This window comes from Ursus maritimus, unplaced genomic scaffold (genome assembly GCF_017311325.1).
Source record: "Ursus maritimus isolate PB19 unplaced genomic scaffold, ASM1731132v1 scaffold_7, whole genome shotgun sequence".
Lineage (NCBI taxonomy): Eukaryota > Metazoa > Chordata > Mammalia > Carnivora > Ursidae > Ursus > Ursus maritimus.
The window spans coordinates 2857651-2879404 of NW_024426885.1; the positions used below are offsets into that span (position 1 = coordinate 2857651).

At 52.5% G+C, this 21754-nt stretch overlaps 1 long non-coding RNA gene across 1 annotated transcript; it reads left to right on the forward strand.

The window, feature by feature from the left end:
- The first annotated feature begins 613 nt into the window (after positions 1–613).
- LOC121101302 lies at positions 614–6283 on the forward strand. The gene is made up of 2 exons (XR_005833293.1): positions 614–972; positions 5146–6283. It is a non-coding gene; the product is annotated as an uncharacterized LOC121101302 (long non-coding RNA).
- The last annotated feature ends 15471 nt before the right edge of the window (positions 6284–21754 follow it).

Consider the following 21754-nt stretch of genomic DNA (forward strand, 5'->3'; position numbering starts at 1 on the left):
GTGAGGGAAGTAGCACACTTTGCCCCGGCCACTTAGTGAATCGAAAGATTGTTCTGCAGAGAATAAGCCCCATACATCTTCCTGCCTGCTGGAAAGCACCCCGTGTAGAGCCGGGCAGACAGAGTGCGGGCTCACGTCCCCCATGGCATCTGCTGCATCAGCCAGTCACGAGCGTCTTAGAGCCTTGTCCCCCCCGCCCCCTCTGAAAGGGGGTGACGCCCCACAGAGCTTGCAGGGAGCATGAGACAGGCGTGCACAGACGGCCTTGGTGACCGCTCAGGGGCCGCCCCCGAGCCCCATTGTGCAGCCCCTCAAACCCCAAAGCAGGCACTCCTCCGGAAAGCAAAAGGACATGAAAGGTTAGAGCAGCAGTGACAATGACAAAGGTGGGGGTGACGCAGGACCCAGCAGTTTTATCATGAAATCCTCCGGTTCTCAGATGGGGAGGGAACGCTCACCGTGAAGGAGCGTGTCGGCGGGGTGCTTGCAAGAGTGGCCTCCATGTCGCCTCAGCGTCTGGTTCACCCAGGCCGGGTCGCAGGCTAGACCGTCGTGGGGCCCCCAGTACGGGGCCCATCCCAGCCCGGCCACCCCTGCCCGGCCGCCGCAGACACCTGGCCTTCGGCCTGCCCTCGACTCTACCCCCAGTCCGCCTCCTTCAGGCCCTGCACTTGGAGCCTGTGAGGGACAGCAACGTGCAGGTGAGACTTTTTGTTGGATTGGCGGTGTTGTGATTGTTACGAGTGATGCTTGTCCGTTGTAGAAGAACGTGGACGCGGAGCCAGGGATGCAGACGCCACGGGCGCGGATGGCAGTTCTGGGCCCGCGTGGACGCCGCGGTGTGGCAGTGGGGGGCGCNNNCCGCTCGCTGCAGGGAAACGTCGCCTGGAGAGGTGGTGGGGACTCCATCCTGGAGCGCGGCCCATCGTTTCTGCCCGTTTTGCCAGAAAAAGTTGTTTATAAAGTCTGTAGGTAAGTGTGGGGATGTCTTTTCCATCTTTGGAAGTGAAGGCCAGGCCAGGAGGCCCAGCGCGGCAGGCTCGAGGCCCGCATGTCGTGCAGGGATTCCCTGGAGGACTGTCCCTGCCGGCCACACCCTCCCACCGCTCCCGGCCGTGAGTCTGTCGGCAGCACGGGAACTGGAGCGCGTGGGCTAACAGGCAGAGCCTGCACACTTCACCTGTGAGGCCCACAGAATGCGCTCAACCCTTTAAAGAGCTTCACTGTGGTTTCCTTTTTTTTTAAGATTTTATTTATTTGAGAGAGAGAGAGGACTCACGCTAGTGGGGGAGGGGCTGAGGGAGAGGGAGAAGCACGTTTCCTGCTGAGCAGGGAGCCGGACGTGGGGCTCGATTCCAGGACCCTGGGACCATGACCTGAGCCGAAGGCAGACGCTTAACCGACTGAGCCCCCCAGGCGCCCCATCTGTGTCTTCTTGTCAAAAGAGGAGGGAGAGACCTGCCCTTGCCCCTGAGGAAGCCAGCTACCATTTGCGTCTGTGTAGTGCCATTAGATAAATCTTCAGTTTGTCCTTTAACCCACAGTCCGCCATTGTTTGACGGTGCAGGGACAAAAACATCAGGACGTCCCTCTTATCATTTCACAAAGTAAGTTCATGGTGGCTTCGAAACCAACAAATTCTAAGACTCATTTCAGAAAACCCAAAAGCATGGTGAGTGGTTAAGGAAGAGATATTAACATCATTCAAAATGTTTTGCCTCCTTTTAAAATACAGTTTATTTACAGATTTCTTTCTGAAACATTTGAAATTATGCCTCAAATCCATACTTAGTACAGAAAAAAAATTTAAAACTATATTTCAATGAAAATGAAATACACATATGAAGGTCCCCAGAACCCCGTCTTCCCCGTCCCGCCACTGATGGTAGCATGTGTGTCCCTGTAAATCTTTCTCCATAAGCATACCCGCCCTTAGATGTGTACTTCTGCTGTTCACATCATGCACGGGTTTTCATGTCCATGAATGTGGATGGGGTCCTCTCCTAAAATGACTGCACATCATCCCCTTGAACAGAGGTGCCCCAGCGCTTTTGTACAGACCCTCTGGGACGTATGTGTGGGTTCTTCTCATTCCTTCATGCGTTTACTGTTCATTTATCTACTTGTTATTACAAAAATTGCAAGATAACCATTCTTACACATTTTTATGAAGTTTCCCAGTTATTTTCACAAGAGAACCTTCTATAAGTTGGGTTGGTGGGACAGGGTACATCCTGGTTTTCTGCCCTCTAGAAAGTTGGTCCCAAGAGCCCACATCCCTTCTCTTTCACCAACACTAGGTAGAGCCTACTCTGTTCTTTCTTTAAACTTGGAACATTATGAACACGCTCAAAAGTTGGCAGAAGAAACAGTACAAGGGACTCCTTCAACCGTCATTCATCTCCAGCAGTGCCGAGCCCACGGCCAGCTCTGGCCGCCCACCTGTCAGAGCACTAGAAGCAGGTCCCAGGCATAATGTCCGTTCACCTGTAATCATTTCCGTGCAGCCCCCCTAGAGACATTTAAAAAGCCATAACCATGATATGAGTGTTAATCCTCAAACAACATTTACAGTAATTCCTTCTATGATGACATATGTAGTCTCTGGTTAAATTTCTGCAATGATTGTTTTGGTTTTGTTTTTTACGACTTTTATTGCCTGTCCTGTTCACCTCTTTTTTCTCTGGTTTCTTGCCTGAGAATCACTCAAGAAAGGCCTTCCTTGCCCCCAAATTCTGTACAGCATTTGAATCGATATGTAATTATGCATCTACAACTTTGCGTGATTATTTCATTCATAAAAATTTGGGCGGCGAAGGGTGATATATCTAGCTCGATTTCTTCCCCAGATATTAACCAGTTATTCTAATCACATTTTTCTCCACTGATTGGAAATTCCATGTCTACCATATATGGGATTGCTTCTGTGCTTTCTCTTCTGTTCTTTGATCTTTCTCCTCTGGTGGCTGTTGCACTGTGTGGGGGGGGGGGCACATGCATGTATGTGGCTTTTTTGTTAAAACGTGACACATGCAGGAAAGTGAAAAGTCAGGGTCTAGGCCCAGTGCACGTCCTCATGTGGACGGTCTACTCCCATCGTCCCCTGTTATTTGTCAGAATGCTCCTGGCTTTCCTCTCATGTTATTCGTCCAAATCAACCTCAGAATCATTTTATCAGATTTCAAAAATAAAAGCCACGTAAGACATCAATTGGGTTTCTGCTGAATTTACTGATTAATTGCAGGAAAAGGAATAGCTTTACCAGTCTTGAGACTTGCCGCACAGAGACTTGAGGTATTTTACCATGATGAGCACTTTTTCTGTATCTAAGGGCTTCCTTTCTGTGTTTGGTTTTTGTTTTGTTAGTACAGGTCTTGCCCTTGAAGCTCAACCCTAGGTATCTTTTTTCCATTACATTTTCTGATTATCACTGTTTTACCAGATCATTTCCTGGAATACTGCTGTTTAAAACTCAATAGTGCATTTTCCCCCCAAGTGCAATGAGAAGGAAACTACTCCATACTTAGTGACATTATATGTCAGTGTACTGAATGATCGTTTTTAACAATCTAAAAACCCTCTGAGGGAATAATTATCCTCACTGTGCTAATAAGGACAGAGGCTTGTCCAAACCGGGCTTGGACCCCAGCACCTGCCCCTCCAAACCCACTCCTCACACTGCACGTGGGTCCCAGGGGTGGGAGGGTCTTGTTAACGTGCAGACACTGGGTCTGGGAGGGTCCCTGAATTCTGCCTTTCGATAAGCTCCTGGGGGATGCCGCCAACCACGTTCTGAGAATCTGGGCATCCCTGAGTCATTGATTGAGGCTGTGAGAAAATGGGACCTTTGTGGAGGGGCAGACAGCTCCCTGATTGTATGTGGAAAGTATTTACAACTTTCTGGAGGAATTTGAAGAGTATGCTTTGCCAGACAAGGCAGCCCTCAAATCCACTACCTGTAGTGGTGTCTGGTGGATCACAGGGCAGGGGTAGGTGCCTGCCTGCGACTCCTGTGCTTCTCCCATCACTGACCCTGTGCCTCAGTTTCCTCTTCTGGAAAGCGCCTCAGAACCCGCTGTGAGCAGTGAGCGGTGGGAGCATTTGAGGTGCTTTGAACAGGGCCTGGCAGTAGTGACTGTGACTGCATATCCGTGCACGGGGTCTTGGAGCCCAGCGCCCTGGGTCCCAGGATGTCAGTGACAGGGCTTAAAGCAGGGCCCTCTCTGCCTCCGACATTGACCTTGATACTGTTGTGAAGCCCCCTCCCCTGCAGGGGCAGGCCGAGTGGAGACACCATTCCAGACGTCGTCCCAGGGCTGCTGGCCTCCGCTCATGTCTAGTACTCGTGATTTCTGTGTGCATTTTAAAGCACCTTTAGAAACTTCTGGCCCAACAGTTCCTTACAAATCCGTATGCATATTTGGTGAGGATTTCCGGCCAGCCATTACACATGATCTTGTACTTCTGCAGCCTGGCAGGATGGCAGGTCTGCCTGGTGCAAACTTAGCAGGGCTCCACGGGGCGGGCGCAGAGTTGCTCCGCGGGGACAGGCTTTCAGTTGGAGAAGATAAAACAGCTCTGGGGACGGGTGGAGTTAGGGTTGCACAACAGTGTGGACATGCTTCATGCCAGGACCGGGAGGCTTAAAAACAGCACAATTTAGGTCATGTGTATTTTATCACACACAAGAAAACCAAATCCAATCAAGGCTTACAACTACTCAGTCTTTTCCTTCACCGTGAGAAATGGAGGCATTTCTTCCCCTCGTCTCCCGTGATCATGGGCTGTGGGTGGTCCAGACACTAATCTCTCATTCTCCATTTCTCCTCCTTCCTCTGGCCACTGGAAACCCCAGGATAATCTGGGGACTCAGACAAGCTCCCCCACCAAGTTCAATGGGCAGACGGTCATAGAGAGTTGGGGATGAGTCTTCGATCCCCACGTGTGGGGGCACACAGCCCTGACAGGGGTCTAGACGGGCTCCACTCCTCCTGGCCATACTGAGCCGTCCTACAGGGGTGGGTGGCGCTCCTGGGCCTCCCGCTGGAGTTACGGGTGGGGGTGGGGGGGACAGCTGGATGGCAGAGCTCTGGGCAGTGACCCAGTGACGACCGGGGTAACTGCATTTCATTAATTGTGTTGCAGGGGAAGTCACAGGCAGCAGCGGCGTGCGTGGGTCTGTTGGCCTTTCTGTCCATCACACGCAGGACGGCCCAGCTGACAAAATGCGGGAGGACAAAGAAGGGTCCAGTCAGGAGCTCAGAGCCTCACGGTACATTTCTACTAGGAGTCTTCCTCAGACACCTGATGTCATTTCCTCTTAGATCCCCCCCTGGACCCTACAGTTTATGTCGAATAGAAGTGACTGTCTGTCTCAAGACCTCAGTGGTAATGCCCTTTTGCTGAGCACTGGGACGGGGCTGGTGAGCATCTGTTCCAAAACCAAGTCCCTCCGTTTCCAGAGCCGCCTCCGCCCCCGCCCCCGGGAACAAACAGCTTGATGTCAAGTGGATCCAGGAAGGCAGGTGGGTTGGACTTACTGAGCTGTTTCTGAGCAGCCTGGGTGGCTCAGGTGGTGGCCGTGTGCGTGTCCCCTAACTGCAGGTGGCAGGTGACTGGGTCCCTCGACCGATGGGGGTGGAGTGCAGTGTGTTTGTGCTTCCCACCTCCCCCGGACTCAGCGGAGGCTTCTGTCTGACCATCCTCTTCCTCCACTGTAGTTTGGGCCTAGCATCTCCTTTTTTTTTTTTTTTTTTAAGATCTTATTTATTTGTCAGAGAGAGCGAGAGCACAAGCAGAGAGAGCGGCAGGCAGAGGGACGGGGCTCGATCCCAAGACCCCGGGATCATGACCTGAGTCGGAGGCAGATGCTTCACCACCTGAGCCACCCAGGGGCTACCATCTCCTTACAGAGGCATGGTCACAGCCGCGAGCCATCTCACGTGGAACGCCCGTGGGAAATGCTCCCTGCGGGGTAACTGCCGCTTTTGAACCCTGCACCGCGGCTCCCCAGGTGCCCTCCCTGTCGCACTGGTGACAGTGCTCCCACTTCCAGCCTCCCGGTGGAGCTGAGAGTCTGGGGGCTTTGGAGGCGTGGGGAGCAGCACTCGGAATGGCTTGCTCGGGTCGGTAGGGGTTAATTGCACATTTACAAATGTACTGTGACTTTTTAGCTGAAATTCAGGATAGATAAGATTTGGCTAGTGATGTCTAAATTCACTTATGTGAAAATAATGACACAAATACAAAGTTAAGTCACATTTAGTTACGACCTTTCTAAAAAGAAAAAGTAAAATTACAAGAAAAGATGACACCATCAACCACCAATAGTACATATCAACTAAAGTGATCTTCTCGGTCATTCTTCTGGGGAGACCCACTTACTCACGTTTCAGGAAAGCCAGCTGAGTGATGATCTAAATCTCTTAATTTTTAAAAACATTCTTGACAAGCCTCTTAATAATTAATTTGAATGAGCAAAAGAAATCTCGCCTCAGGGCTCATAAATGTCTTTTCCGGTCCCTGAAAGTTGTCGATCATGAAAAACAACCCGCGGCCGTCTGCGTCTGCTTTGGAGACGTGTCTGTTCAAGTCCTCTGCCCATTTGCAAATTGACTTTTTAGCTTTGTGCTGTTGAATGAGGTACGGGACTTCCTTATTTATCTTTGAAATTAGCCTCTCATCAGATAGGCGGTGTGTGCGTCTGTCCTGCCGTCCTGCAGGATGCCTCTGTGCTTTGCCGGGAGGCTTCGTCGCTGGGTCGCAGCTGTTGCACGTGCTGCCACTGTTGAGTTTGCTCCTGCTGCCTCTGCGCTCGGTGTCCTGCCCACGCCACATGATGTCATCGCCAGCGTCAGTGTCACAGCGCTTTCCCTGTATTCTCCTCTGGAAGTTGGAGTTTCAGGCCTTAGCTTTGGGTTTCCAGTCCATGTGGAGTGGATCTTTGTGGGTGGTGTAAGATAGGGCTGCAGTTTCGTTCTTCTGACCGTGGTTTCCAGTTTCCCCAGCACTGTTTGTTGAAGAGACTTCCCCGTTGTGTGTTCTTGGCGCCCGCCCCTGGTGAAGGCCTCTTGACCATGTCTGTGCATGTTTCTGGCTCTGTATTCTGCCCCATGGGTCTACGTGTCTATCTGTACACCGGGGCGTACTTTTTGGTGACTGTGGCTTTGTAATATATTTTGTAGTCGGGAAGTGGGACGCCTTCAGCGGACACGTGAGAAGATGCTCCACTTCACCCAGCATCAGGGAAGTGCAAACCCAGACCGCAATGAGCGCTCACCTCACACCTGCTGGGACGGCCGTTCGTAAAATACCAAAAGACAGCGTTGGCGAGGCTGTGGAGCCATTGGAGCCCTCTTGTACGGCTGGGGGGGTGCGAATTGGTGCAGAGGTTTCTGAAAACATTGAGAACAGAACTGCCCTCTGATCTGGCAGCTCTGCTTCTGGATGTTCCCCCAAAAGAGTTGAAATCGGGATCTCGAAGTGATACTCGCACTCCCACATTCGTAGCAGTATGACTCACAAGACCAAGACATGGGAACAGTCCTAATGTCTATCAACAGAAACATGGGTAGAGAAAATGTGGTCCATATGCACAGTGGGATATTATTCAGCCTTTAAAAAGAAGGAAATCCTGCATTTCCGACCACAGGGAAGAACCTGGAAGATGTTGTGCTGAGTGAAATGAGCCAGTCATCGAAGGACAAATGGCACATGATTCCGCTTAGGGGAGGCGTCAACAATAGACTCTGGAAGCAAACGGTAAAGCGGGGGTTGGACGTGAGGAGTTGTTGCTGGGTGGGTACAGCTCCAGCAACGCAAGACGAAGACGCCGGAGAGCTCGGCTACAAACGCGGTACCTATCGCCGACAGTACGTATTGCACACCTGGGCGGCTGAGACGCTAGAGCTCACGTTCACTATTCTTACCACAATAAAATTTAAAAAACCCCAAAAAACAAAAAACCGGCCTGTCGCTACAGCAGCACTCCGGAGAGAGGGTTGTGCTGGCTCTCCGTCTTTCCCTTGGGGTCCAGATACTGCCACTCCCCCGGGAGGGTCCTCTGTTCCGTGGTCACCGCTGGAGGGTTTTCTCCTGCTCCCCGCGGCCAGCAACTTCTCCCTGAGGTTAGGGCAGCACCCCGACAACAGAGCAGGGGGAGACTTTTCACAAAGACCCTTTGTCTCCCCGGATGGTTCCACTTACAACGCGGTTTCACCGGCATCCCGGGTAATTGATAGATGCGCTCGAGACCTGTGGTCCCAGAGTGCAGGCTGCAGAGACGCCCACGTTGGCAACTGTCCCGTCCAGACTGCAGATTCCCGGAGCTGGCCGTGCGTCCCCTTGATTCTCATGTCCCACAGCAAAGTCCTGACCTGAGGGCAAAAGCCCCCATGAGTCCCCAGTGTGTTCTGGGACTCATTCTGGAAAACATCTCCCTGGACATAGAGGCTAGACCTGGGAGATCTGACTCAGTGTCCCCGAAAACCCGAAGAATAGCAGTTGTGGCCCCCTCAGACTCCGGAAGTCCCACAGCAGCCGAGGAGTATTTACAAGCTGTCTTGCTCTGCACCAGCCCGAGAACCAGTGGGTCTTAACAAAAAAATGACATTTTGGCACAATTCTTGTAAATTGTAAGATCATACGATTTGCCCCCTGATGTGGTATTCGGATATGGTGGCAAATGTTTATTACACAAATGGTCTCCACCAGTATCTGACTGGCATTAACAGACGTGCTTGGAAAATGCTCTTAGAACATGTATTCTTTCCTCAAAGTTAGTGCAGGAATTTTCAAATGCTCCACTGATACTTAACTTACCCATGAGGCTGTTGGGGCTCCTCTGATCCTCAGGTGTCCTGGTCTAAACTCCTACCTCAATCCTGTATTCTTGTAACAATACTCGTGGTAGGAGAATAGGCAGTGGCAGCTGGGACCACATGGGCCTGATGAGACAGTGCAGACCCGCGGCCAGGCCTGGGGCTCGGGCTCCTGGCCGCTTCCTCTAGGGTGTTGTCTCCTTCGTACTGCCTGTCCTGGAGAAGCCCGGATGTCAGGGGGGCTGTGGCTGGTATTCCTGCTTCCCACCGGGGCTCAGAACCAACGACTGACCTGTGGGTGTCCACAGACCCCTGCCCCCTCACCTTCAGGTGCTCAGAGTGGGTACCTGAGCTCTGCGTGGATCAGGCCCTACTGTCTCCTGCAGCTGCCTTGACCCCACTTCTCCTGTCCTGCCCCTACTCCCACAGGTTTCTCCCGAGCGGCCTGTCCATGCTCCCTGGCACAGGCACCCCTGCCTCGGGCTCCCTCCCAGTAGACTGGCCAGAGGTCAGGACCAAGCAAATTCTGTGGGGTGGGAAGGATGCTGGTGGCCAGGCAAAGAGAGGGTGGGCAGCAGGGGACAAGCGCTCGTGATTAAAGGAACCTCAGCTGTTGCTGGCATGATTAACTAATTTAAAAATCTAATACAAATATAACCCAGTGTTAACACTTAATTCTGGTGAGAACATGCGTGTGTGTGATGCACTGTATTTTTCTTTTGCCTTTTTGTATTTCCTAAGATGTTCTTTCAAAAATTAACTTTGAATAGGGAGCACATTGGCTTCGTAGTTCGACCCAAGGGCTGCAACGACAGCTGCGCCTGGCTCTGTCCGTGCACGTCCTAGATGCTTTGCATGGAGCATCACAGTCGCCTGAGCCGGGCAGGGGCTCTGCTCGGGAGACAGGGGGTCCGGGTGCCTGGCTGAGGCCAGGGCGCAGGTCCGTGCTGGAAAAGGGCTTGCTTGCGCCCTGGCTGAGGGGCTCCGAAGCGCCCGCCTGTGTTCACACAGTTTTGCTTGCCACATGCTCTCTATTGAACAGTCTCTTGGAATAATGTTTAAAATGGAATCTGAGTGCTAACTCACGTTTCTTTGGTAGCTTATTTGAACTTAATTCAGATGTCCCCTATGTTGTTTGAGGTAGAAAATGTCATGTGTTGATTTTCGAGCTTCTTTAAGACATGTTATAAAGCTTTCATAGGATTGCATTTTTCTCTTCCATAGTTTGCCTTTATTTTGTGGGTGAAGCGACTTTAAGGTTTCAACGATGAACAAGGTCACTGTGCCATTGCCCCCGTATCCAGACACACTGACTCAGCCATCCGCCTAGGATGGCCCCCACCCCGTCTATGCAGGTCCTCCTCCCAGACGCCCGGCAGTGGGCGGGGGTGCTGGTAGCTCCGTGAACCCCCCATGGCCCTGAGGCAGGTGCTCTCATCCATTTTGAAGATGAGGAAGTGGATCGTAAAACCGACTGGGCTAGCTGAGCGAGGTTTGCGCTGGGCTTGAGTGGGACGCAGGGACGGCGCCAGGAGCCGGGCAGAACTCCCTGACGCCCAGACGGGTTTGCGCCAAGTCCACAGCATCAGTTTGAACTGATTTTAATGATCTTTGAGGGCTTCAGGAGCTACGGCCACCATGAGGCCTGCATGTGCTTGGCCAGCCGTGCTCTGTGAGGTGTGTGAGTGTCCTGAGGGGTCGGGGGGCCACAGAGGGTCCCCTTCCTGCTCCTGGGCCCGCTCCCACAGCTTCCAGGGGTCCGTCTTTCCCAGCTCAGAGCCCACCACCTGCTGCCTGGTTCTGAACCCCACCCTGAGCTGTGTCTCCTCTGTCTTGATGACCCTCTCCTGGTGAGAGCCGCGTGTGCAGACTGAGAAAGCACAGAACACTTGCCATGAGATTTGAACTCCCCGTAATTTTACCACGTTAGTCCCTGTCTCAGTGTTGCCGTGTTTGCCTCTTTCTCAGCTTTGGTCCTGAGCAAAGTCCTCAAAGTCTAAAAACCCAGACTCAGCCCTGGGGGAAAGCTCTCTCTCCCAGAATTGAAGTGGCACGTACTGCATGTGGCCTGAGAAAAACTTGTCACCCTGGTAGCAAAACACCCAAACCACCAAGGCTGGCTGCTAAGTCAACAACTGTCTGTGGGGGCCTGGGCGGCTCAGCCGGTGGAGCATCTGACTCTGGGTTTCAGTTCAGGTCACGATCTTGGGGTTGTGGGATTGGGCCCTGCCTCGGGCTCCGCTGGGAGTCTGCCTGCCATGCTCCCTCTCCCTCTGCCCCTCCCCTGCTCATGCTTGCTCTCTCTCTCTCTCTCAAATGAATGGATAAATTTTTTAAAAAAAGAAAAAATGAAAAGAAGCTGTCTTTGACCACAGCGTGAGCCCCGGGGCCTCTGCAGATTCCCTGCCCGGACCTGCCTGCGGTGACTACAAGGTGTCTGAGTGTCTTCCAGGAGCTGGGGGAAAGCAGATCCCCGGGCACGGTCCCCTGGCCCTGACTGGGGAGATCTAGACCTGCCTGCCTGCACACCAAGCTCAGGGAGTCACTGCCCGGCCTGGAGGGTACGCTCTGCACATGGGAATGAAGCAAGCAGCAAAGACAGAACACAGCGTGGAGGAAAGGGAGCTCCCATCCCCTGGGCCTCCTGCCACTGCCGGCCACCGGCTGATGGGGCCAGGGAGGGCGCACGGCCATTCCAGCCCTTACCTAGCCCCACTGTCCTACAGCGTTGAGACGAAACGCATTGCACTAAAGAGGAGGCAGTGGGACCAGAAAGCCAGCCTCCAGCCCTGAGAACAAACTCCCCTGGGCTCCTAAGGCACCAAGGACAGTCTGATGTATATCTCAATGGCCGGAAGGAAGGAAGCCCACCTGTTCTTTAGGAGAAAGTGCCTTATTTCCCTGGAGCTAACTCAGAAAAAAATACTTCAGTGGATCTTTATGTAAATGACATTGACGGGGGGTGGGGAACATCCCTGCCTTGGGGTGCCAGAGGCCAAGGCCATCGTGTTGTGATATGAATGTATGAAGGCACGCCTCCAGGAGCCAGGCTGACGTGGCCACGGTGTCGGTGATCTCCGCTGATGTAGGGACAGGAGTTAGAGAAAGTGGGAAAGTGGGTGTCTCTGTCTCTCCATCCCCCTGCATTCCCTTTGCCCTTCCCCCAGCTTTGCAGTGGGGGTGCCTGGATGCCTGGCTCATTGTGCAGCGATCAAGGTCCCTGAGAAAGATTGCAGGTTGCAGAGCTATGAGCACTGCTGGGGCATTAAGGCAGTCTCTGGAAGGTCTGGACTTCTGGAGGCCCCGGGTCCCCCCCAGGCTTGGCTGCTTCCTCACCAAACACCCAGGCCCTTCGTGCCTTGACCCTCAGACATCCTGAGTCGGCACTGGGGATGAGCGAGAGCAGACGGCCTTTATTCCATATGCAATCGTAATGACGTTAGCAAAATAGCAGCAGTGAGCTCTTCTGTGCAGGCGGGACTCCTCTGGCACATCGCTCCGATGGCTCCTGATCCCCACGATGACACCACGGGCCCATCCCAGTCTTGTCCCCACTTTCCAGATGAGAACACCCAGCTGGAGAAGCTGCCGAATGCACACAGTGGCTGCTTTGGGAGCCCACCTGGATCTCGGCCGGAGTCTGGGCCACTTCACAGTCACGGGGCGACAAGCCAGCTGGCCGTCCTCTGTGCAGGCACCGGGATGGGGGTGCGCGGTCCTTTCCTTGCCATCAAAGAGCTGTAGTGCCTGTTGTTCAGAATGCAGAGCACGAAGGGGTGCAGTCGTGCACACATTGCCCACCTCCTCCCGCCCCTGCAAAGGTAAGGGGACTCCCCCCGGAGATGGAAGTGCCCTCAGGGAGATCCTAGGCCCCACGCAGTGCGGAGATGCACCGACGAAATGCACCTCGGGGCCATTGTTTCCAGCTCACGAGAGGGGCTGGAGCAGGGGGGCTGCCCACGGCCTGGCTCCCCCGGAAACACGCCCGGCCCCCGGCAGGGGCGGCTGGCAGCGGGCACCCCCCGTGGCTCACACAGAGATGGCAGCTTTACATATTGAAAAGGAGCGTGGCCGGCTTCCTGTCTGAAGGATGTTTCCCCGGAGAGACCACCACCATTTGATCTATTTTTGATTAAAATGTAAAAATTAAAAATTAAACCAAATGGTAGTAGAACTCCTTGGGGAAAACACACTGCGGTTATGAAGTATTCCCTACAGTAACCTTGAGACTCTTACAGCAGCATTGTCTCATCCGTAGGTGGTCTTTTTATGACACACATAATTAAAATGAATTGCAGCGAGAACCACCAAATGCCTGCCTCGGATGTGTGGACTGCGGGCGGGCGCTTCTGGAGCAGATCCTGGTCGGGGAGGCGCCAGGTGGGGGGGACAGGTGGGGCTGCCCAGCCAGGACGGGACCTCAGGGTGCCCACCCTGGCCCTTGCCCCTGCCCGTCCCCAGGCCGCCTCATCCCACCCACATCAGCCAAGGATCTCCCCCGCTTCTCCTGCCCAAACAGCCGACGCCCATTTCGAGTCATGTCACTGAAGTCGGTGCAACAGATTTCCTAGGAAAACGTGCTTTTCAGAATCTGATCTGTAACTTATTTTATCAGGCTGCTTATTTTATCAGTCGGCCTGGTCACATGGCAAAGCACCTTTGCAAGGTAGAGGGTGGCTGCCTCGAATTCGCGTCCCCGACCCCGCGGCTGATGGACACGTGCCGTGCCGGTGTGACGGGATGTGACCTTCTGATTCATGACTTTATGTGCATTAGCGTGGGGTGTGACTGGACATGCCGTGGCCCCTAAGGACAATTTCTGGTCTGCACTCATTCTTTGCAGCCTCTGCTTCAAATGAAAATGCCACAGAATAACAGCGTTTCTGGACTAAAGGTCTTAGCACAGACCAGTGACGCTGTGCCGTGGTTTCTAGGCAAACAGACGTGTGAGGGTGCCAGGCCCAGAAGTGCTGATCCAGGGTCCGAGGCACAGTGTGCACTTAGGTGAGGCCCGTACCTTTCTGATTACCTGCTGGTGACAGCCTGCCAACGTGTGACACGTGGTGATTTCCCTTTCTGTTCAAAAGTTGTGGCAGCTAACAGGTGGGGTGGAAGTCCCCTGATGAGCATGGGAAAAGCAGGCCATAGCGCAGCCCCTGGGCAGGAGGGAAGAAGCCAGGAGTGCCCGGTTCATGGCGGGATGCCTCCCCTAGAGCCTGCCCTGCTGGGAAGCACCTTCAGGGTCCAGTGGCCAGGCCTGGCCTGAAGACAAAGCTGGTCCCTCCTGTCCAGAAAACGCAGCTCCCTGGGTCGGATCCAAAACTTTCCTCAGGGGTGGGTCTTGTTCACCTCCGCAGGCCCACGTGCCCTGGCCATGGCTCTGTGGGAGCCGTCCTCACAGCAGGCATGACCATCTCTGCTAAGCTCAAGTTCCTGAGGGGAGAGAGCTGTCGATAAGAGCTGGGTGCCTGGAGTCTGCAGGCCGAGAGGTGCCGGTCACGGGAGGCCCAGGGAGCTCGCCCCTCCTGTGACTGATGTGCCGTTGGGTACTATGGACCATGAGGGCCCGCTGGGCTGGGTGCCTGTGAGCCCCAACGCTCAAGGTTTCAAATCCATCATGTGTAAACTAAAAAATGGCCCACCACCTACAAGCTGCAAGCAGGTCCTCCCTTCAGGAGACCGAGCTCTGCACCACCCTGGGGCGTCCGTCCTTCCTTTTGGTTTAAGCAGTGGGTAGACCGATGCCCTGCTTATGCAGAGGCAGGGCCCGAGCATCCCCTAGTTCAGAGGCAAGGAGGTGTGGGGTCTTCTGGAAGATCATAAGCACTATGGGGAGAATGCCGTGTCTTAGCTGCTCAGGGGCCCAGAAAGCAAAGTGGCGGGGAAGTTTTCTCCACATGCACATGGGACCCAGCACTTGTTATAAATGACATCTTTTTAAAAGTCTGTTTTCCAGGGATATTTTCCATGGCTGGTATTTGGGAGGAATTTTAGATCTTTATAGATGTGTTTGATCTGGCCGGCTGGTACACCTTCTTATTTGTTTTTATATTTTAAAAATTTAATTCTCCTGGATTTTCTAGGAATACCAACATGTTTATAATGATAACTGATTTTGGTTTAAGTATATTGGCCCCCCAACTCCCTTGTTTATTTATTTTTATTTTTTACTATTGGCAGGTGCTTTCAAAAACTGTTGTGGGAGATTCAAACGTGCTCACAAGTAGAGCCAGAGTCCAGGCTTCCCCGTGCGTCGTCCAGCTCCCTCAAGTACTGACTCGGCCCGTCTTGCTGCTTCTCTCTCTGGGAGGACTTCTGTCCTGGGGTGTATGAACCCAAACCAGGCACTGTTTTATGTCATCCTAAAGACTCCAGCATGTATCCTTAGCAGGTAAGCATATCTTGGCTTCACTTTCACTGTCCCTACATCTCACAAAAGGGTGACTCCCTCCCTCGTATCATCTGATAGCCATTCACACTCACTTTTCTTCCAGGTGATGAGGTCTGCCCGCCTTCCTCCTAGACCTTCTTCCCCTTCCTCCATGGCTGGTTTCCTGCCTGTCACACCAGCTGGATGTAGACTTTCTACCTTTGGTTGCAGTGATGCAGACAGAGTGCCTCCTTGTAGTTATGGGTCTGAGAAGGCAGGAACAGATACAGAACATGGTGGATTTCAGGCATTCGGGATGAGGGGGCAGCACGGCCGAGGGGAGAGCGGAGGGGCCAGCGCTGAAGGAGTCTCCGTGTGGAGGGGCTGGTTTTGGCGGCTTGGGCAGCTCCAATGAGAAGCTCCAAGAGGCTCCAAGACTTCAGCCTGAAACACACCAGCCCCAAGACACACAGGGCCAAGACCGTTCTAGGAAATGGAGAGTGAAATGGATTGCAGTGTTGCTTCTGAAAAAAGGAGCTAAAGAAAGCACTTATCCATTTATAAACTCTTCTAAGAATGTAGATTCAATCCAAGTAGCAGAGTTTTTGTTTTCTAATGTATTTCCTTGGTCGGTTAATGTAGTTCCGTGCAGACTGTCCTGAGTAGCCAACACTTGCAGCGTGATCTTCCCATCAGCCTGGTGACTGCTCAGTGTCTGATTTAGCACAAACTCTGGTCCAGCCCTGAAACCCAGGCAGGGCTGTCTCATGTCTTCACCCCCTCCCCACCTGGATGCCCACAGCACTCTGCCTGGCCATGTGTGTGTGTGTGTGTGTGTGTGTGTGTGTGTGTGAGAGTGAGTGTGCGTCAGATCTGGCCCATCATTTTAAGACGGATGGCAATTCCCATAGCCAGCATACTATTGATAGACACTTGGGTTGTTCTCGAATTTTTCCTGCGGCAAAAACTCTTAACATTAGAGTATGCAAATCTAATCTAGATAGTTTACTACCAAATTGGCAAGAATTTTTAAAAAGCATAATACTTAGTGCTGGTGAAGATGTGGGAAAGGCACACAGTCACTCTTGGTAGCTGTAAACGGTGTTACAATCATTTTGGAAGACAACTGGGCAAAATCTATTAATATGTAAAATGCTCCTCCTCTTTGGTTAATTTGTGGCTGTCCTGGGAATTGCATCTGTGCACAGATTTGTGCCCAAAGGCGCCTTTTGAGCCTTGCTCCCCAGACCTCCTGGAAGGACCTTCTGAGCTCAGACTCCGTATGTGGGAGACTGTGGTGCCCTGAGAGGTTTCGGCACTTGGAGCCATGCGTGCTCAGGGGCGAGAGCACTGATATGCAGGCCTTACGTAGGAGCATGGTCTCCTGCCAAGTGAAACCCACGTCGCAGACTGCCCTTCAGGGGTCGGAAGGAGGTGATGCCATTTGGGACCATGTAGCACCTCCCACCCACCTCAGAGGTCTGGAGGTGGCAGTGCGGTCCTCACCAAGGCCCGACACCCCTTTGCATGTTGCCTCCTGCCCAGGAGTGATCCCCTGAGCAAGGGGACCTGCACAGGTTCCCAAAACCCTCCCACCCCTTGGTGACCCCAAATACGGGACTTCCTCCTCCATCATGGTGGCCTCTGCATTCTATTCCTTTGAGTAAGGTGCTGACCTCATAGTCATGCGGGGGTGGGGGGGCAGAGCAGGCTTTATTGCTGTTCTACTTCTCATTGGAAGAATAAGAATTGTAAGAATTTGACCCCACTACTCAGTGTCCGTGAACCAAATGACCCACGGCCTCAGCTGCTTTGGCAAAGGAGCCTTGACATGACCTTCACCTTGGAGAGAGCCAAATGTTCACACGTGCCTTGCACAGCAGACAAGCAGATGTTAGGATGCAGCTATGGGAGCTCTGTGGGCTGCTTGGCAAGCCGCTGGCTGGCACGGGAGCATCTCTAGCCCAATAGGGAGTGGTGTCTGGGGCTCCTGACCCCAGGCTTGCTGGTGCTGCTGGCAACCAGATTTCCCAGCATTCCCATGAAGAGATGGCACCCGGGCTCAAACTGCTCCCAGCCCAGCTCCTGGCGTCCCCACGGATGCGTCCACTCTCATCATCATCCCGGGAGAAGGGAGCGGGCAGAGGACGGGCGTTCCTTCCTGGAGCACCCTGACAGCCCACCGCTGGCTTCGGAGCGAGCACCCCCAGCAGGCCAGTTTCTCATCCCAAACCCTGCTCCCTCGGTGCTGTGCACTTTGCCACGTCTGTCACTGAATCATGCCATTAGCTCTCTGGTGACAGCAATTCATGGTCATCCAAAGGGCCTGCACCCAAACAAAAGAGTGCATGAGAAGCCACGAGGTTTCCTGGAGGTAAGAGGCATCCTTATCATCTGTGGTTTACAAATGAGAAAATGGGCCGGGCTGTAAGCTGACTTGAAGGGCCAGCTGGATAGGACAGAGCAGCACCGGGTGGGGCTTCTGTCTCCATTCCTGGCTGCTAGGTGACTGGCTCTCCCAATCTGTCTGTGACCGAGGGTCTCCCCAGACATGTGGTCTTCAGTGCTAACATGGGGACATTCCAGGCAAACTGGTAGCAATTGCTCGCTGTGCCCAGCCTCTGCCAGGCTTCTCCTGGGTCCTCCCTGCCAGCCGGGACCCTGTCTCCGAGCTCAGAACCCCGTGGTCCATGGCCTCCTTCCGGGTTGCTGCACCCGCCTCCTGCCCCTGTCAGGGCCTGTCACGGAAGAGTGCACTCGGTTGATGCTCCGCGGTCATGTCCCGAGGAGCCCTGAGTGGGCAGCGGGCAGGGCCTGCAGATGACAGTCAGGAGGGCAGCCTACTGCCAACCTCCTGAACTGGGCAGTCCGAGGCCAGGGCGGGGCGGCACAGAGGGACTGGGGCTGCGGCTGGGCACCCTCCAGGCCGTGGACCCTGCCCATACTCCCGATAGCCCTGACTGGTCTTTGCATCCCATCATTTAAATTGAACAAATACTAATTAAGAAAATAATCCCCCCAAATCATTTTCCTCCCAGGCTACATGCCTGTGTCCAGAGGCAAAGTCTGGAGGAAATGTTAACACAGGCTAATGGAGACCTTGACTGTGACTGTAAGGACCCTCCTGCTGGGGCAGGAGCCTGGGCAGGAGCTGGCAGCCAGCAGATGGATGCTCCTGGCTTACTCAGAACTGAGGTGGGGAACCTGTGGCAAAAGTCAAGGGTCCGGGATCTTTCCTAGACCTGTTATTCTCTGGTGAATTCATTTCTCTTCCCGTGACCACACGCAACTGAGGATTTATCCCCAATCACCAAATGAGAAGTTCTGAGCCAGAAACCCGAGTCTTTGCTGGCCCTGCACCTGGGGCGCTCCCGCCACCCGCTGGCCCGGACATCTGGGGACTCATGCCTTCCCACTCTGCCCATACCTGCTGGAAGCCAGGGCCGCATGTTTCTCCCTGTCACCAAAGAATTAAAGACAACATCTTGGGTAGGAAGCTATTGTGGAGGGTGGAAGTTTCTGGCCAGGCAAATAAATTGGATTTAAGTATATTACAGTCATAATCTTTTTCTGCCTCTCTCCAGACGGTCTCTGTACATGGAGAAATGAGAATGTATTCGCAGACAAAGCGTGACCTGAGGGAGAAGCCTGCCGGAATCTGGATTTTCAATAACATAAGACAATAAAGCTTAGACTTCTAACCTGCTGCAATATGGTCAGAGTATAAAGAGCTTAGCTCCTAATAAAAGGGCAGGGCTTCCCCTCATATCTGAAGATCCGGACCCCCCAGAAGGACACTTCATAAAGATCGTAACGGGTTAGCCGGGATCACACAGACACGAGGCCTTGTTGACCGATTGTCTGACAGTTGTCACCTATGGATCTGATATTAATAAGTCCCGTGTTGATTTCCTCAGGGTATTTTTGTCCCTGTAATTGCACATCTTCCTGTTGTGACCCTACACTGGGTGGCGCATTGCATGCCCATCGTTCCCTTTTTTCTGGCGTTTGCCCACCGTGATAGGGCATCTGCCTGGGGTGGGGGATGAGCTGGCAGCAGCTGGACAGTGGCAAGGGCAAGCTCGTTGAGCCAGGACAGAGCCCCCTCAGCCCCCTGCTTCTCCCCGGGAGCTTGAGCACTCTGACACCTTCGCAGGAGGGGAGCAGGTAAAACTCGGAACCATCAGCCACCCTTCTGTGGATTTGTTTGCCTCTCAAATACTTTGCCAGGGGATTAATGGGTTGCCAAGTGGTGTAATTGAGGCAAAGTACGCGAATCTACTGCGTGAATATAATTGCATGAATGAAGCTGAGGGACGGTAGCGGTGCTTGGTTAAAAATCTTCGACATGTAAAATGCTACTGAGCCACCACAGAGCTGTGGAGAATTGTAACAGCCAGCAGCCTTTCTGGCTATCCATTCTCTCCCATGGTACAGAGGGCATTGCCCCACCCCTGCCCCCTTCTGTTGCCACCCAGACTTTCTGGTGGCCCCAGGGCAGGTCCATGCCCTGCTCTTCAGTATCATCTGCACTTTAAAATGACATTGAGGCCAAGTATTCCAGAACATTTCTATTCTGTTCACTCCAGGTGCTGCTTTATTCCTCTGGCTGCACCTCAGAAGAGCCCGCCCCTTTCATATGGGACACATCTCTGCAGAAGTTTTCATTTCGGGGTGGTCCCCCGTGGGGAGAGGCAAGTGTGGGATGCTGGATGCTCTAGGACAGGACTGTAGACTCTGCTAGGCACGCCGCTCTGGGAACCCCGCCCTGGTCCACACGGAGAAGGACGACACAGGGAAGCACGCACTGAGGTAAGCCGCGTACCTGTGTGCAGCCATGCCATACTTTGGGAACTCAGAACACATTCTGTAGTGATTTACACCAACTAGGGAGCCATGTCTGCTTCTCCCTTTGATTGTCAAATCAAAGACCATTGAAATGTGGCATATTCACAGCAACACAGCCATGGGGAGGCTGATGATGAGAAAGGGGCCACCTCTCAGGTGAAGTGCTAGACGGGGTGTCAGGGGTCCTGGAGAGGAAACTGCCTACCTCAGGGACAGGCTCTTGGGGCTGCCAGGAGCTGATGCTGAGCCACAGACTAGGCCCACAAAAACCATCTGGTGCCCTCCATCCAGTATGGGAACTGCCCCTACTGATGCTAATGGTCCTGTGACAGGAGGTCCCGGGGTCTGTGGGTGGTGCCCATGACCTATTGATCCTGGAAGACCAGAGCCCAAGACCCAAAGTGGGTTCCTGGTCAGACGGGCCTGAAGTAAGAGGTTGGTATCAGACATGCTACTCACTAGCTCCATGATGGTATCTTCCTGAGCCTCAGGTTTCTCATCAGAATATTGTAATGACATGGGTGCCATTGGGTTTATCAGCCGAATTAATCACAGCCTTTTAAGAGAGGATGATCCTCATCCTTTACAGGGCAGTGTTACAGGATTAATTGTTTTCCTCTCAAATTCATATGTTAGAGTCCTGACCTCCAGTGCCTCTGAATGTGACTGTATTTGGAGATAGACCCTTTAAAGGTAGTTAAGGTTAAATGAGGTCATAGGGTGGGCCCTAAGCCAATATGACTGTTGTCCTAATAAGGAGATCAGGATACAGGCACAGAGGGAAAACTGTGGAGACACAGGAAAACGATGGCCATCTACATACCAAGGAGAGAGGCCTCAGAAGAAACCAAATGTGCTGACATCTTGATTTTGGACTTCTATCTTCTAGAACCATGAGAAAATAGATTTCTGTTGTTTAAGCACGTAGTATATGGTATTTTGTTATGGTAGCCTGAGCAAACTAATGAAGAAGGTTTGCTCACTGTTGCTTCTGCCCTCAGCCCAGAGAGAGTTGGCCTTTGTTCAGAGGCCTCCTAGCTTTGTGACAGGTGGGCAAAACACTGGTATGTTAGAAACAAGCATAAGGGTATGGCCGAGTAAACTCCTATGGACCTAGCCCCCTTGTAAATAAAAACTACAAACTCTGGACCAAAACAAACAACTGAATAAAAAACAACTCTACCCAAGTCTCTGGTCAGCTGCTGAACTACACATGCTTTTAGGCAACTCAGAGCCATTAAAATAAAAGCAGATCTGAACTACAATTTGACCTGATATGAAGGAGACACGGTTTGCAGTTTAAGTTTGGTTAAAACATAAACAAAACAAAACAAAACAAAATCAATATTCTCCGGAGGATTAAAACAGCCCAGAAGCTCTGCAACATAACATTCCCAATACATGACATTCCAGGATACAATCTAAACTTGCTTGAAAATGTGTCCAGCCTCAAGAGAAAAGTCAGTCAACTGAGAATAATCCCAGATGATCCCAAGATGTTGGGATTAGAAGACAAGGATTTTAAAGAAGCTATTATAATTATATTCGATGAAATAAAATATGATGGCAGTGAGAGAAGAAAGAAGAAATCTCAGCTAAGAAATAGAAATTATGAGAAAATCAAATAGAAATTCTAGAACTGAAAAAATGCAGTAGCTTAAACTAAAAATTCAGTGGATTGGCTTATTACTAGAATGGAGATCACAGGTGAAAGAGT